A 13,975-nucleotide genomic window follows, 5' to 3' on the forward strand; every position below is an offset into this window, starting at 1 on the left:
TTTAAACTGTAAAATCATAAGGAATAATCAAGGATCTATTTTTTCCTCACTGTGTTCCTGTCTCATTGACAGGAAAGACAACTGTAAATCAAATTAGCTTTGTATAATTTTTGATAGACAGAGCATATCTTTGGAACTATACTTCCAGGTAGTACCTGAATTTTCAAGGATCCATATGCCTTCTGTTGACAGCAGGTGTTTCACAAAGAAGCTTATAAACACATTTTTGGGCTGCTTTGCAATGCAGACTCAGGGGCCTTCAGGCTACAAACCAGTGGGTGAAATACTCTTCCTTTTTATTATTCCTTTTTTGCTGTAATGCAGCGTAACTTCACTAAATGAGGTCTTTATATCTGCATTGACCTTAACATAGCTCATATAGGAAGTTGATTATTCGAACATAGTAAAGATCTAAGTATTTTGTTGCTTTGTAATTTTTTTTTCTATTTTGCTTTCCATGCAAAAGTAAATTTTTTCAAAAAACTTGCTCAATATATTTCTGGACATTCTAAACTCACTTCCCCTCCTCCTACCACTGTTTCTCTCTCTCTCTCTTTTATCCCCCCTTTGACTTTGAATTATTAACTAGAATACAAATGCCTACTCTGCTGCTGAAATGCATTATTTAAAAAAAAAAAAAAAAGGCATCTGTTCCGATCACATTCCTATTCATGGGGCTGTGATTGACTTGAAACAGTTTCCCCAGAGTAAAAGATGGCTTGATTTCTGGATTCAAACCCTGTTGCTTGTGATAGAAATACTTGTAAAAGAATGGCAGTGTTTAAATCTTACTATTTCTATAAATGCTTTATTTATAACCTGAGGTTCTCTCCTCCTTCTAAGACAGAAGTGTGGTATATAAAGTTTTTTCAAATATAGGCACCAAGAATTAGGGCAAAACTTTGCTACAGCATAACACACAGCAGGAACCATGAAGCAATAGAATAGATAGAAATAACTTGTTTAATTACCAAGTATCCACTGCAGTCTAATTCATTATTACTGTTGGTTGTTGTTGTTTTATAACATATCCAAGTGGATTCCAAAATTCCAAAAATGGAATTAGGACTTCTCATGACAGATGCTATAAAGATGTGTAATAAATGTTTATCTAATCTTTAAAACCTCCAGAAGGCAATTCAACCCATGTACTATAAACACTTATCTATTACAAAACTCTTTTTTGTTGCACTCTGGAGATGCTTGATCTTCTCCATCAACTTAGCAGAGAACCCCTTTGACTAGGTTGCCAACACTTTTGTAGTTAAAATTAGGTGAGATGAGTCCCACCTGAAATAAACACAGATAAATGGGCCATATCAAAATCAAAATATTATGTGCCTAATTAAGCTATAAAGTCTACTATGGAGTTTACTATCAAAACAGCAGTGAATAACTCAAATCATCTACTCTCCCAATGGAGGCAAGAGAAGTGCTATAACTGAAAAGCGTATGCAGATGCCTACTGTGGGCTTTTTGAATAGAGCCCAATGTTAAATATGTTCTCTCAGTGTAACATAGAAGGCCTAAAAAACCACAGTAAAGCAAGAATCTTAGGATGCTGAACAAAGTTTTCAGTCATGCTATATTTTCAACTTGGAGAGAGGTAGTCACAAAGGCTAAATCTGGCCTCACATCTTCCTTAGCCTCCCACTATAGTCAATGGAGTGAAATATGATCCTCCAGAGACTATTACCAAGCAGTTGAATTAGATGCCCCCTCTAAATTGCCCTCTCCATTAACTACAGCAGGAGCTTGCAAGAGATTAGTCTCACTTGGCTAACCTTAACCTTCTGCATACCTGTTGTGCAAAACGCAGGACAGAGCCCTCATCTCAGAGGGGGAGCTGTGCAATGGTGTCATCATTTTGTGTCAGGTGCACAGAAATCTGTGTTTCACTGGACACAGATAATGAAGGTGTCTACCGTTCTCCAACATCTCCCCTCCTCTTTCACAAGAAATCTGCATCTTGGTATGCCTGCTGTACTCATTCAGCTCATGCAACTTCACAGCTAAAATGCCCTCAGTCTAGACCATGTTGACGATTGTACTTCTTGCAGGCTAGTGATAATGTTGATCTCTACCTGTAGCGCATTCTGAACAATCTAAATTCTGCCTAAAGTCTTCCGTAAGCAGAAAAACATTATTCTCATGCTTTGGCTTCAGAAGATGTACAGGGATGTAAAGAGCAGGTATTTGACAATACCAATAAACGTGCTCTTATTTGCAAGGTTAGCTTGTGGGAGGAGAAGTTTGAGTTTAAGATGCAGCTTCCAACATTATTCATAGGCAGTTTGGATTTCAATGAATGGTATCTATGAAGAAATAGTGAATAATTTTTCTTTTGGAAATACATCTACTGTATGAAAGCAAATCTACACCATACATATGGTCTACATGAACCCCAGATATTTTTTTCTCCGTTATCACGTAGTACAGCTGGAAAGAAATTTCTACTGTCTGCTACCTCTGATTTCCCTGTCAGTGTTCAAGGTCCAGGTTCTTTGGGTGGTATCAAGCTACGTAGTTCAATTGACAGACAAACGGTCCTGTCTCACTTTTTGTCGGTTTAGAACAATGCCCTTTCCAGTTTGGAAATAACTTACAACATCTAAGCATCCCCATATTAGAAGTTTTTGCAGCCTATAGTTAGAAACCTTGTTGAAATTGCTTTTCTCAATGAACTGTGGTCATTCCTGTCCAGGGCTTACTGGTAGCTACAACCTTAGTGAGGAGCACTGCTCAGGGGCCTTGATTACTTCTAAGCACTTTTGTCCAATAAATATTCTTCCCCTTCAGCCCATACAAAGGCTACCAGCATTCCTAGAGAAAGCAGAGAAGACCTTGATTTGATTTGTACCCTTCTATACAAGGGGAAGTATGTCGCAGAATGAGGAATTGATGGGAATTTGACTGTGCATCTTGTAGCTCCCCAGCATGCATGTACAGCTGAAGCAGAGAGAGGAGTGATCTGTTCCAGAGGACCTGCTGGTCAAAACTATCACCACCTGCCAGCTTGCACCCAAGTCTGAGCTTCAGGTGACATTTCTGAACATTGCTCAGTAATCCAACAGGACTGACACCTCAAAGCATACTATTAGTATAAGTATAAATTATTGCAGGAATGCTATGCCAAAAATTGCAAAACTAAATGGTCGAAACCAAAAATGATGCCAAAGTTATATTTCCATATGAATCTTTAACTGAGTGCTTATGTGAATGTTTGTTATAAAGCCATTGTTAGTGACACATTTATCTCCTCTTTCACAAAAAGGCAATAGCCTATCAAGCTGTTTTTCCTACAACTTTTGCTTTCCATACACAGCATCTTGAAATTGTGCGCACCATTTCTCTACCTTACTGACGAGTTAATTTGACCGAATCAGAATCTTCCATAAATAACAAGTGTAACTAGGTTACCACTCTGTAGTCCATTTATCCTCTTTAGCAGAGCAATCCAATATGCCAGAAGGACTCAAGAATTTCCTTAATCTTTCTAAACACGCGTAGTTATTGATTTTTTTTAAATGGGCAAGAATTGGAAGAAGAAAATTAAGGAATTGAGTGATGGAAAATATCTAGTTTAGAACATTAGAAAACTTCAAGAATCCTAATTTAGCTCTGATTCCTTTACAGTTTACTAATTATCCTTTTTTTTCAGTCATTTCAGGAGATGATAATAGAAATTATAGTTCAAACTTTGAAGTTTCCCTTTGCCTTTGGTAGTCTTTGTGTTAGGCCCAGAGCACACATATAGCTATTCTAATAAAAGTCTATTAATCTCTTGATTGTTACTCAAATAACCTTTTCTGCAATAGTATTCTTGCATTTTGCAACTGGTGATATCAGAAAGTTTAAGTAAGTTTGGGAGAATTTCCCATCTTTTCTTCTCTGACTTTCAAGAAGACCAAACCTCTGAAACAGAGAATAAGGATGAAGTAAATGAAATGAGGAGAGACCTGATCCTTTTTGTGAAAATCAAAATGAACCTAAATTATGATGCCCATGCATTTTGTACTGTAAGGTTGGAACCCATCTCATCTGAATTCAGATATCTAAATCTACTTGTCTGGGTAGCTCCTTCTATAATCATATAATCATTGGGAAAACAGAAGCACATTCAGTGTACAGTCTGTTTGAACTGTTTTATACAGGGATGTTAGGAGAACATGAATCATGCTCTCAAAGAAGCTATTTCTTTTCACTGACTTATAAAGAAAGCCTACCGGGGCTACTGCACATGGAGATATCCACATCCTATCAAGTGATTCCTCCTCTCAGCGTCATTCATGATTCTATCCAACACAGCATATGATTTCAAAAGAATAGGATCAAATATTTTGAAGCTCAATGGAATTAAGACACTGTACAACATCCTCTCACCCCAAGAATATCATTCTTAGAAGATTTTAAAACCTATATCCAAGCTTTCAGATAACATGAATGCTTCCATTTTGTGTCAGGTGTTTGCAAGCTTACTAAGTTTCTTGCTTCACAGATAGGGAAGATGACTTCTTATGCAGAATAAAAAGATCTATTGTAGTACTGCAAAGACTTCTCTTCCTTTATTCCGTATTCATTGGCAATGTCATTGATAGCTATGGCAATTCTAATGCAACAATAAAGTCGTAAAAAGGAGAGAGAACAGCAGGGATGGTCTCTTGTGCTCTTACAAGGTCAGAATCCACAAGTACTGAGTTACTGATCCAGGCAAAGGCATCTCCTCTGTCCTGGGCAGGCCACTTATTTCACCTGTGTGATTGCAGTGCTCGTACTCCAGGTATTTGAGAAAAGCAACGTACAAAATTTAATATTATATAACCACAGCAATGGAAACAGTCAATAAATGCAACTCCTGATGGTTAAGATCTTGAGACCAACCTAAGTACATGGATCTTCTGCCTAACACAGGCCATGGAATTATACCCGCTAATTCCTGTAATCGTCCAGGCAATTTCTGTTTGACCTGAAACGTATGTCTTCGAAAGACTCAAAGGCTTTACTTGGGTCAGAGGTTTCAAGTGATGGAAAATGCATCCTAGGCTTGTTGTCCTAACCTTTGATGCTAAACTTTTACAGTGCATTTCTAGTTTAATTTTGTTGAGCTTCAACTTTCAGCCACTGAATTGTACCATCCATTTGTCTGGCAGATTAAAGAGCCTTGCACTGTTAGAAGTTGTCTCTCTGTGTAGATACTTATAAATGTGATCAAGTCACCTCTTAACCTCCTTTCCTCATATTATTCTTACAACATTAAATGGAAAAAAAAAAAAAAAAAAGGATGAAAGAAGGTCACATTTTGCAATGAGGTGCATCCGGACAGGTTCTGTTGAAAATCAATGCCACAGATGTATGGGCCTGAAGAAGGAATGTGTCTATTAATGATTTGTTGGGTATGGTTTCCAAGAAATTCTGAGAACATCAAATGATCATCCTACTGTATTTGTTGATGCTAGCTAAGTAGGTAACCCATGCCCTCTGCTGAGGGCAGTATTATTGCTGGCTGAATCAAATGCAGAGCAGTAGCTGCAGCTTTTCTGGCCAAAGGAAAGATGCAATCTGCATTGATTTTTAAAGATAAAGGACTAACAGTGGGATTAATACAGTCCACTTTCTCCCCTATCATAAAACCTCAATTTTAACACCTCTTCTAAGTCATTTAAGGATTATTTTCTTTCTTTCCTTATGATTACTTTGGGTCAAAATGTTTCACTTTTTTGAAATGGCATCGTAGTAAGAAATGAGGCTTTTTCTGTTATTGATTAAAAAGTATTGCTTGGCTAGTACGCATTCCAGGAAAGCTGTAGCACTTTTAACTTACCACTGTAAACATTCATCTAATGAATTAAATTAAAGAATTTAGTCACTACTGGAACTGCAACACATGCATCCAGTTACCCCAGCCTATCTGTCATTAGGAACGGTCCTAATGGTTTGTGGCAGCCGTGATTCTGCTCTACTTGCCCTGAACACGAGATCAGTAGAAAGCCAGGCTAGTTCTGAGCCATTTTCCATCCTAATCAGCATTTCTTGTGGATCTGCTGTCAGCACAGCCTTCTGACTCACAGGAACTTGCTGCATTTTTTAAATGGCCTGGACTGATTCAAAACAAATGAGTTTGGGAAGAGTGTAAAAGTTGCTACTTATGCATTAGACTCATAGAATCGTTAAGGTTGGAAAAGACCTTTAAGATCATCAAGTCCAACAGTTAACCTAACACTGCCAAGTCCACCACTAACCCATGTCCTCGAGCACCATGTCTACCCTTCTTTTAAATACCTCCAGGGATGGAGACTCAACCACTTCCCTGGGCAGCCTGTTCCAATACCTGACTACCCTTTCGGTGAAGAAGTTTTTCCAAATATCCAACCTAAACCTCGCCTGGCGCAGCTTGAGGCCGTTTCTTCTTGTCCTGTTGCTTGTTACTTGGGAGAAGAGACCGACCCCCACCTCGCTACAACCTCCTTTCAGGTAGTTGTAAAGAGCAATAAGGTCTCCCCTCAGCCTCCTCTTCTCCAGGCTAAACAACCCCAGTTCCCTCAGCCGCTCCTCATAAGACTTGTGCTCCAGACCCTTCACCAGCTTTGTTGCCCTTCTCTGGACATGCTCCAGCACCTTGATGTCCTTCTTGTAGTGAGGGGCCCAAAACTGAACACAGTACTCGAGGTGCGGCTTCTCCAGTGCTGAGTACAAGGGGACAATCACTTCCTTGGTCCTGCTGGCCACATTATTCCTGATAAAAGCCAGGATACCATTGTCCTTCTTGGCCACCTGAGCACACTGTTGGCTCGTATTCAGGCGGCTGTCAACCAACACCCCCAGGTCCTTTTCCACCAGGCATCTCTCCAGCCACTCCTCCCCCAGCCTGTAGTGTTGCATGGGGTTGTTGTGACCGAAGTGCAGGACCTGGCACTTTTAGCCATTATCTAGGTGCCGCTTGTTGTACAGCTAGTTCAGGCTCCCAGCTCAAACCGAGCACATCCTAACCCATGTTAGTGAGAGATAAGTAATTTAAAGCATCAGTTGTACCAGTCACCCCCTTCTGTTATAGGTCTTCCTCTAAGACCCTTGCAGCTGTTTGGAGAGAACCCTGCATTTGTTTTAAGTAAGTGTGTAAACAACTAAACCAAAAAAAAGAAGGAGCAAATGATAAATATGGTGAAATTCATGAGTTGGGCAAAATGATAAATGGATTTTGGAACGGTACCCAAAAGCCACTTGTGTATAGCAGAGCATTTCCACATGGGCAAGAGGAGAGGCCTTTTCTGCCCACATAGAGATAACCAGATGTGAGCAAGCTCGTATCCACAGCCATTAGTGTGGTGGCTGGGGTCCAGCTAATAAACCCTGCTGAAAGGTAGGCTCATTAGATTGGAAATAGCCCATCGTAATGTGACTATGTCACCTCCAACGTACAGCTACTGCCTATCTCACCAACTCAGGGAGGACTGAGCTGTGCACATCTGGGGGCATCCATCTGCTCATAAGCACTTTTAGATCATCTTCATCTCACCTAACTTTAGACCTTTGAGACAGCTGTGTTAGAAGTGTAACTGCTTTAGAGTCCCTCTATACCAGTGGGGCAGAGGCATGTTTATAAGAGGGCAGTTCAGTTCCCTACAATCTGAAACATCCTATGAAAGAGCTTTACTCTTTCCATAGACCTAAATGCCATTCAAGGTGATGAGGTGTCCAACAGTGTCATGATAATGTTCTGGGCAAATAAATTATATCCATGCCAATGGGAATTGAAGGACACAAAACAATCAACCTAACAAAACTCACAGCCATCCACTATGGATGAAATTATTTTAAGTCATTAAAATTTAAAATTGTTATTTTGATTTTAAGATTTTTTTAATTTTCTGAAGCAAAGCAGTGGGAAATCCTGAAAAAACAATTGCATTTCCAACTGAAAAATAGAAATGTTTAGGAAATGTCAAAAATATTTCTTTAAAATTTTTTGTTCTGTTGTGTGTTATGAAATGATAAAATTCACAATACATTCTGATGTTGCTCAATTTCAGTTCTGTAATCAAAATTTTGCAAGAAAAAAGTCAGCACACCCTTTTCTGCATATTCTGGAACTCCAGGAAGCCAAGCCAAACCCTTCCTTCCCTCTGCCCCCAAGCCAAACTTTTAGATCTCACCATATCTCATGAAATATGGTGAATACTGGAACTGCAAAGGAGAAACTCGGGAATACATAAGATCAGAAGACACCATCAGCCTGGGAGATAGCAGCTGAGATGAAAAGCAGGCAGCTACCAATCACTGTGTCTTCAGAATCACTGACATGATTTACCTAAGGTTGTATAGGCTTACCACTGCAAATATTAAAATCGGGACTGGTTCCTTCTCAGAAAGATATGAACTTGTTCAAAACCAAAAGAAAACGTAGGATTTAAAATAGGACAGCCATAAGTTCTGAGTTATGCATGAGGTCGTTAGATGTTCCTATGTTCCTTTCTGGCCTCAAAGTCTGATGACTTCCTATAGACTTCAACAGAGAGAGGAATATATACTATCTGGCCAGACATTTCTAACTTAAAGCAAAGCCCAAGTTTACTTAAGGTTTAGCCAAAAGCGCCTGGCCATCTTGTGACTGACAGGTGCATAGCTCCCATTCAAATGAACATGCATGTGCATACATGATAGGATAACACATTTCTTTTCTCCTGAAATCTGACTGCTAAGGGCTTGCCTCCCAAATTTTTCCCCCTTTTCCCAACTCTTATCTGTCCCTTTCTCTTTCACACACAAAACTTGTGCATAATTCCTTGCCCAAAACCCACGCTTGTACATTCATTTTCACTAAGACAAGGTGTCTGTTTTCCATGTTACAGACCAAGATCTAAAACCATCCTGATACCTGAAGTGATGTTCTCACTAGTTTAAAAAACTGGTGTGTCATTTCCATGTTATAGTGAGCATAACAGCAATGAGCATGCATTGAAAAATGTTGTTGAAGAAATTCCATATGTTTCAAAATCCCCTGATATTCACAGAGCAGATGTGAGCAGAAGTGGGAAGGACTCTGATTTTCTCCCCACCAGACTTTTCCCCTAGCACAAGTAATCAGGACTTTTCAGACTTTACAGTCTCTTGGGATGCTTTTGTTCTTGGTGTCACATAGAAAGTCTAGGGAATGGCAAAGGACTAAAGATGACAGAAAAACAGAATTTTCTTCCCTGAAAAAATATTTATTACTTGGGTCACATGGGGAGTTTTCTAGAAACAAAACGGGCTTCTGAGAAGCAGGAACAATCCTCCCCTGAAAGGAAATATTCACCGGATTTCCAGTTTTTGAGAATTAAGAGGTAATTTTCCAGTGTGTTCTGTCTGTCTGAATCTGCAGACTCTCTAGCTGAAGCTCCAGGGAGCAGATGCTTGAGGAGCCAGGAGAGCCAGACTGATAAGAAAGATTAGGCTGTATCAGCTCCCAGTTGATCATCTAATGGGATCCAGCCCCAAACTTTCCAGCATGTGCAAAAATAAGAAGACAAGGTCTCTGCTTGCACCATTGTTTTACCACAGAAACATCTTTTTTTCTCATTTGAAGTAAATTTTTAAGTACGTTAGTTTCAAATGCACTTCCTGAGGAAGTAGGGATTATTTTAAAATAAGGATGTTGTGGGCTAAGAAGAAACCTGCTAATGCAGGTTTATACAGCTGTACACATCACTGCTGATAAAACTAAGAAGCCTTTCAAATGCCCACAGGATAAGCTTGGAGTGAATATGCAGGAGAACAGTCCTTTTCTCACATAAAACTTTGTTTTTATCTAGAGGTTCTGGATCATTTATGCTACTACAAAACAAGAAAAGGCTGACAGCTACCTGCATGTACAGCAGATTTGATGCTTGTCTATGCTAATTCTTTGTTTCATGCACATGATTTATCCAGTCATTGGGTGACAGGGACTTAACAAGGACCTGAACATTGCGCAGGGACCATATGTGTTTGTATCTACGTCAGTGATTTTCTGTGACTGGAGTGTCTGATGCAGTGGGACATGACAGTTACTTCCCATCATCCTTTTAGGTGGTTTTGTATGTGAATGAATACATGGATCTATACACATGCATTTAACTACATTCACAAACACATCTGTGTGCATATTCATATATCTTTGCACATATATAAATGCTCATTGTATAAAAGCTTGGAGAGCTGAAGATACTCAATTATCTCGTTCTCCACATGCTACAGTCATGGTGTGAAAGCAATAATTTAAAAAAAAAAAAAAAGCAGGGGAAACAGACAGCATCAAGCAATCCCTGCTCTCTCTCCTTCGTTTCACAGCTCAAAGCCTGTTACCCAGCTCCTGCAGCTTTCTGCATGACCAGGGGGAGCTGGAAGGAAACACATGAGAAATGCAGCATTTCAGCAGCCCATCTGGGTCAGGGAATATGGGAAAAGATGCTGTATCCACAAAAATTTGCTGCTCATGATGCTAGAGTGGGCTGTGTACCCATACTCTCACAGGATACCTGCTTGTATTAGCAGGGCTGTTGTGGAATAGTTCATAGATTATGGTTAGAAACTGCAAATTACCTCACTGCCTGCCTGCAAGTTGAAAGGAAGATTCATCTTTGCTCTTAACCTGCCTACTGTCTCCGTGCAAATCCCTTTTCATTCAGGCTTTGTGAATGGAAGTAGTGTTGGGCACTATAAGCTCCTACTTTGATGTCTTCCTGCACAAACCATGTGAGATCAGGCAACCCCAAAAATATTAAGTCTATTGTGAAGCTTATGTATCAGTTTTTCATAAGCCACTGAACTGGATAAAGCAACTGACTGTTCTGTGGAAGGCTGAGTTTCACTCTTCCAGTGATAATACGATATTTTTTTTTCAGATATCAAGTAATTTTCCAATTTGCTGTTTGGGCTTTAAGCACAGTTTTTCCAACATACCGTTTAACATACACAGGACAAGAGAGATTTCTCTATTTGGTGCCCTTGAGATAATCTCCACTTCTATAATTTGGGTTTTTTTCCACAAAATCCAGACTATCAGTACTATAAATGCTGAAAAATGTCATTTTTCATCTCTGCTGCCTGTTAAAATGCCCAGTGCAACATTCACAGAGGTGCTTCATTTATGTAACTATGCTAATTTTCCTCTGTCATCTTCTTCGTGCTGAAATGCAAAAAGCTTAATTCATTAAGGCTTGTAAGGGGCTTTAATTGTGCTGGCTGGCACAAATTATAGAAATGTAGCAAGTTTATCTCCTGTAAAATGTGGAAAGGTGGAGTTTGGATGAAAGATGTTGTTCAGAAAAAATATTCATTGGGTTTTAGCGCATGGACATGTTGCATAATTCCATTCCTGCTCACAAAGAATAATGAGAAAACTACTGGCACTATCTTACTCCAATTAGTTTTTCCCTTTGCCTTGGCCTCCCTGGGGCTAATACAGCTCTATCTGTTCTAAAGATAAACTGTGGCTTTCAGTCCTCAATGTATTCAGGTGGACCATAAGCCAATATTCCCTTTGAATTATTATATGATGAATAAGAAGGGCTTTTGTGTTGATAAAAGCTTGAACTGAAAGATCATGGCTCCATCTATAGTCTCCAGCCCAGGGTGGCTGTGAGTCCCAGGAGCTGGCAGGGTATCTGTCAGTGAAGGATGACTATAAGTTTGCCCAGATTCTAGTGTATTGAAAAGGGAGGTTCGAAGGACTGAGGTGTTTACTGCCTCCCTCTGTTTGAGCTGCCCCAGCGCTAGAGTATACTTGAAAGGCGTTTGCACTGAGCTCCTTTTGAGAACTGCAACTCAGTTATGGCAAGCTGAAATAAGTAGTGCTTTATATTACTATTCCAAGCTCTATACAATGGCAGCTCAGGAGCAGCTTCATGGCCTTATTATATGACACAGATAAGACAGCTTCAGACATTTCAATTTAGTGAGTTAATACCCTTATATTATTCTCCTAAGCATCCATTGCTGACCACTGTCTGAGACGAGATACAGCTAGAAAAATTGTCTGACCCAGTATGGCAGCTCTTACACTCTGATCAGTTTCAGTTGCTCTGAAATACTCTAGCAGATTTACATGAAAATGGAACAGCAGAATCTGACGCCAATTTTGTCTATTTACAATTGTTTAATTCTTGGATGCTCTAACAACCACACTATTGTGTTAGCCTTTTAATACTGAAATGCTTTGAAAACTTTATTTAAGATGTCCTGCCCAATATGGAGGCTAAAACCAGACAATGGAAGACTGATTCAAGTAATGAAATTGTGTACTAAAAAAAAAAAAAAAAAGAAATAAATCAATAAAAAAGAAAAGTACTGTATTTGTCTGATTATTTCCTTCCAGACAACAGCAAAGAAGAGCAATTTCAAAGCCAGAGTGCGTTGCTCAGGCATGATGCTGCTGTTATTTTTCAACCTGCTGCTACTAGAATTTTCTTTCTCTGGGAGTATGCCAGACCTTTCCCGAGTATTCCCCATTGGCAAAGCTGAAGTCAAATCACTGACTTCAAAGAAGCAAACTAAGACTAATGCTACTCTTTTTAAAGCAGCTACTAGCTCATTCTAAATAAGTGGTAAAATATAGTACAGTAATAGTCCATATCTTTTTGAGCTGTAAAAGTGTCACTACAGAGGTTTTGACTATTACTACAGAGAGTAAAATCTTTGCCCCATTCTAGTAAAGGGCACTTTGCTATTAGCTTCTTTGAGGCCAGGCTTCCCTATCAATTTAATATCGCTTTCACAGAAGAACTCTCCAAGGGAGGTTTGCAACTAAAATTAAAACAGAAAACTCTTTCAAAAGCAACTGTGTCATGGGCTCCTTATTTCAGTGCTTTTCTTCTGAACACTGTTTTTTTGGGAGGGAAGGGTAAAGACAAGGAGGGAAAGCCTCCTGGCACACAGAAGGACTGCTTCCAAACTGAATGCCCATAGGAATGGAAGTAGGTAAGATGATGAGGCCCAGTCAGCATGGGTTTATGAAAGGGAGGTCCTGCTTGACTAACCCGATCTCCATCAATGACAAGGTGATGCACTTAGTGGATGAGAGAAAGGCTGTGGATGCTATCTACCTAGACTTTAGTAAAGCCTTTTATGACATTTCCCACAGCATTCTCCTGGAGAAACTGGCTCCTCATGGCTTGGATGGGCTTAATCTTTGCTGGGTAAAAAACTGGCTGGATGGCTGGGCCCAAAGAGTTGTGGTGAATGGAGTTCAATCCAGTTGGTGGACGGTCACAAGTGGTGGGTGTTCCCCAGGGCTCAGTATTGGGGCCAGTTCTGTTTAATATCTTTATCAGTGATCTGGACGAGGGGATCGAGTGCATCCTCAGTAAGTTTGCAGACGACACCAAGCTGGCCAGGAGCGTTGATCTGCTGGAGGGTAGGAAGGCCCTACAGAGGGATCTGGACAGGCTGGATTGGTGGGCTGAGGCCAATTGTATGAGGTTCAACAAGGCTCAGTGCCGGGTCCTGCACTTGGGTCACAACAACCCCATGCAACACTACAGGTTTGGGGAATAGTGGCTGGAGAGCTGCCTGGTGGAAAAGGACCTGGGGGTGTTGGTTGACAGCCACCTGAACATGAGCCAGCAGTGTGCCCAGGTGGCCAAGAAGGCCAAGAGCATCCTGGCTTGCATCAGAAATAGTGTGGCCAGCAGGATTAGGGATGTGATCATCCCCTTGTACTTGGCACTGGTCAGGCCACACCTCGAATGCTGTGTTCAGTTTTGGGCTCCTCACTACAAGAAGGACATCAAGGTGCTGGAGCGTGTCCAGAGAAGGGCAACAAAGCTGGTGAAGGGTCTGGAGCACATTTCTTATGAGGAGCGGCTGAGGGAGCTGGTGGTCTTTAGCCTGGAGAAAAGGAGGCTGAGGGTATTGCTCTCTACAACTACCTGAAAAGAGGTTGTAGTGAGGTGGGGTTCTTTTCCAACCTGAGCAATTCTATACTCTTGCCTGTTCAGTGACCACAGTAACATCTGCTCTC

This window comes from Nipponia nippon, unplaced genomic scaffold, assembly GCF_047370975.1.
Source record: "Nipponia nippon isolate SJK-2023a ecotype South Korea unplaced genomic scaffold, ASM4737097v1 scaffold_2, whole genome shotgun sequence".
Classification (NCBI taxonomy): domain Eukaryota; kingdom Metazoa; phylum Chordata; class Aves; order Pelecaniformes; family Threskiornithidae; genus Nipponia; species Nipponia nippon.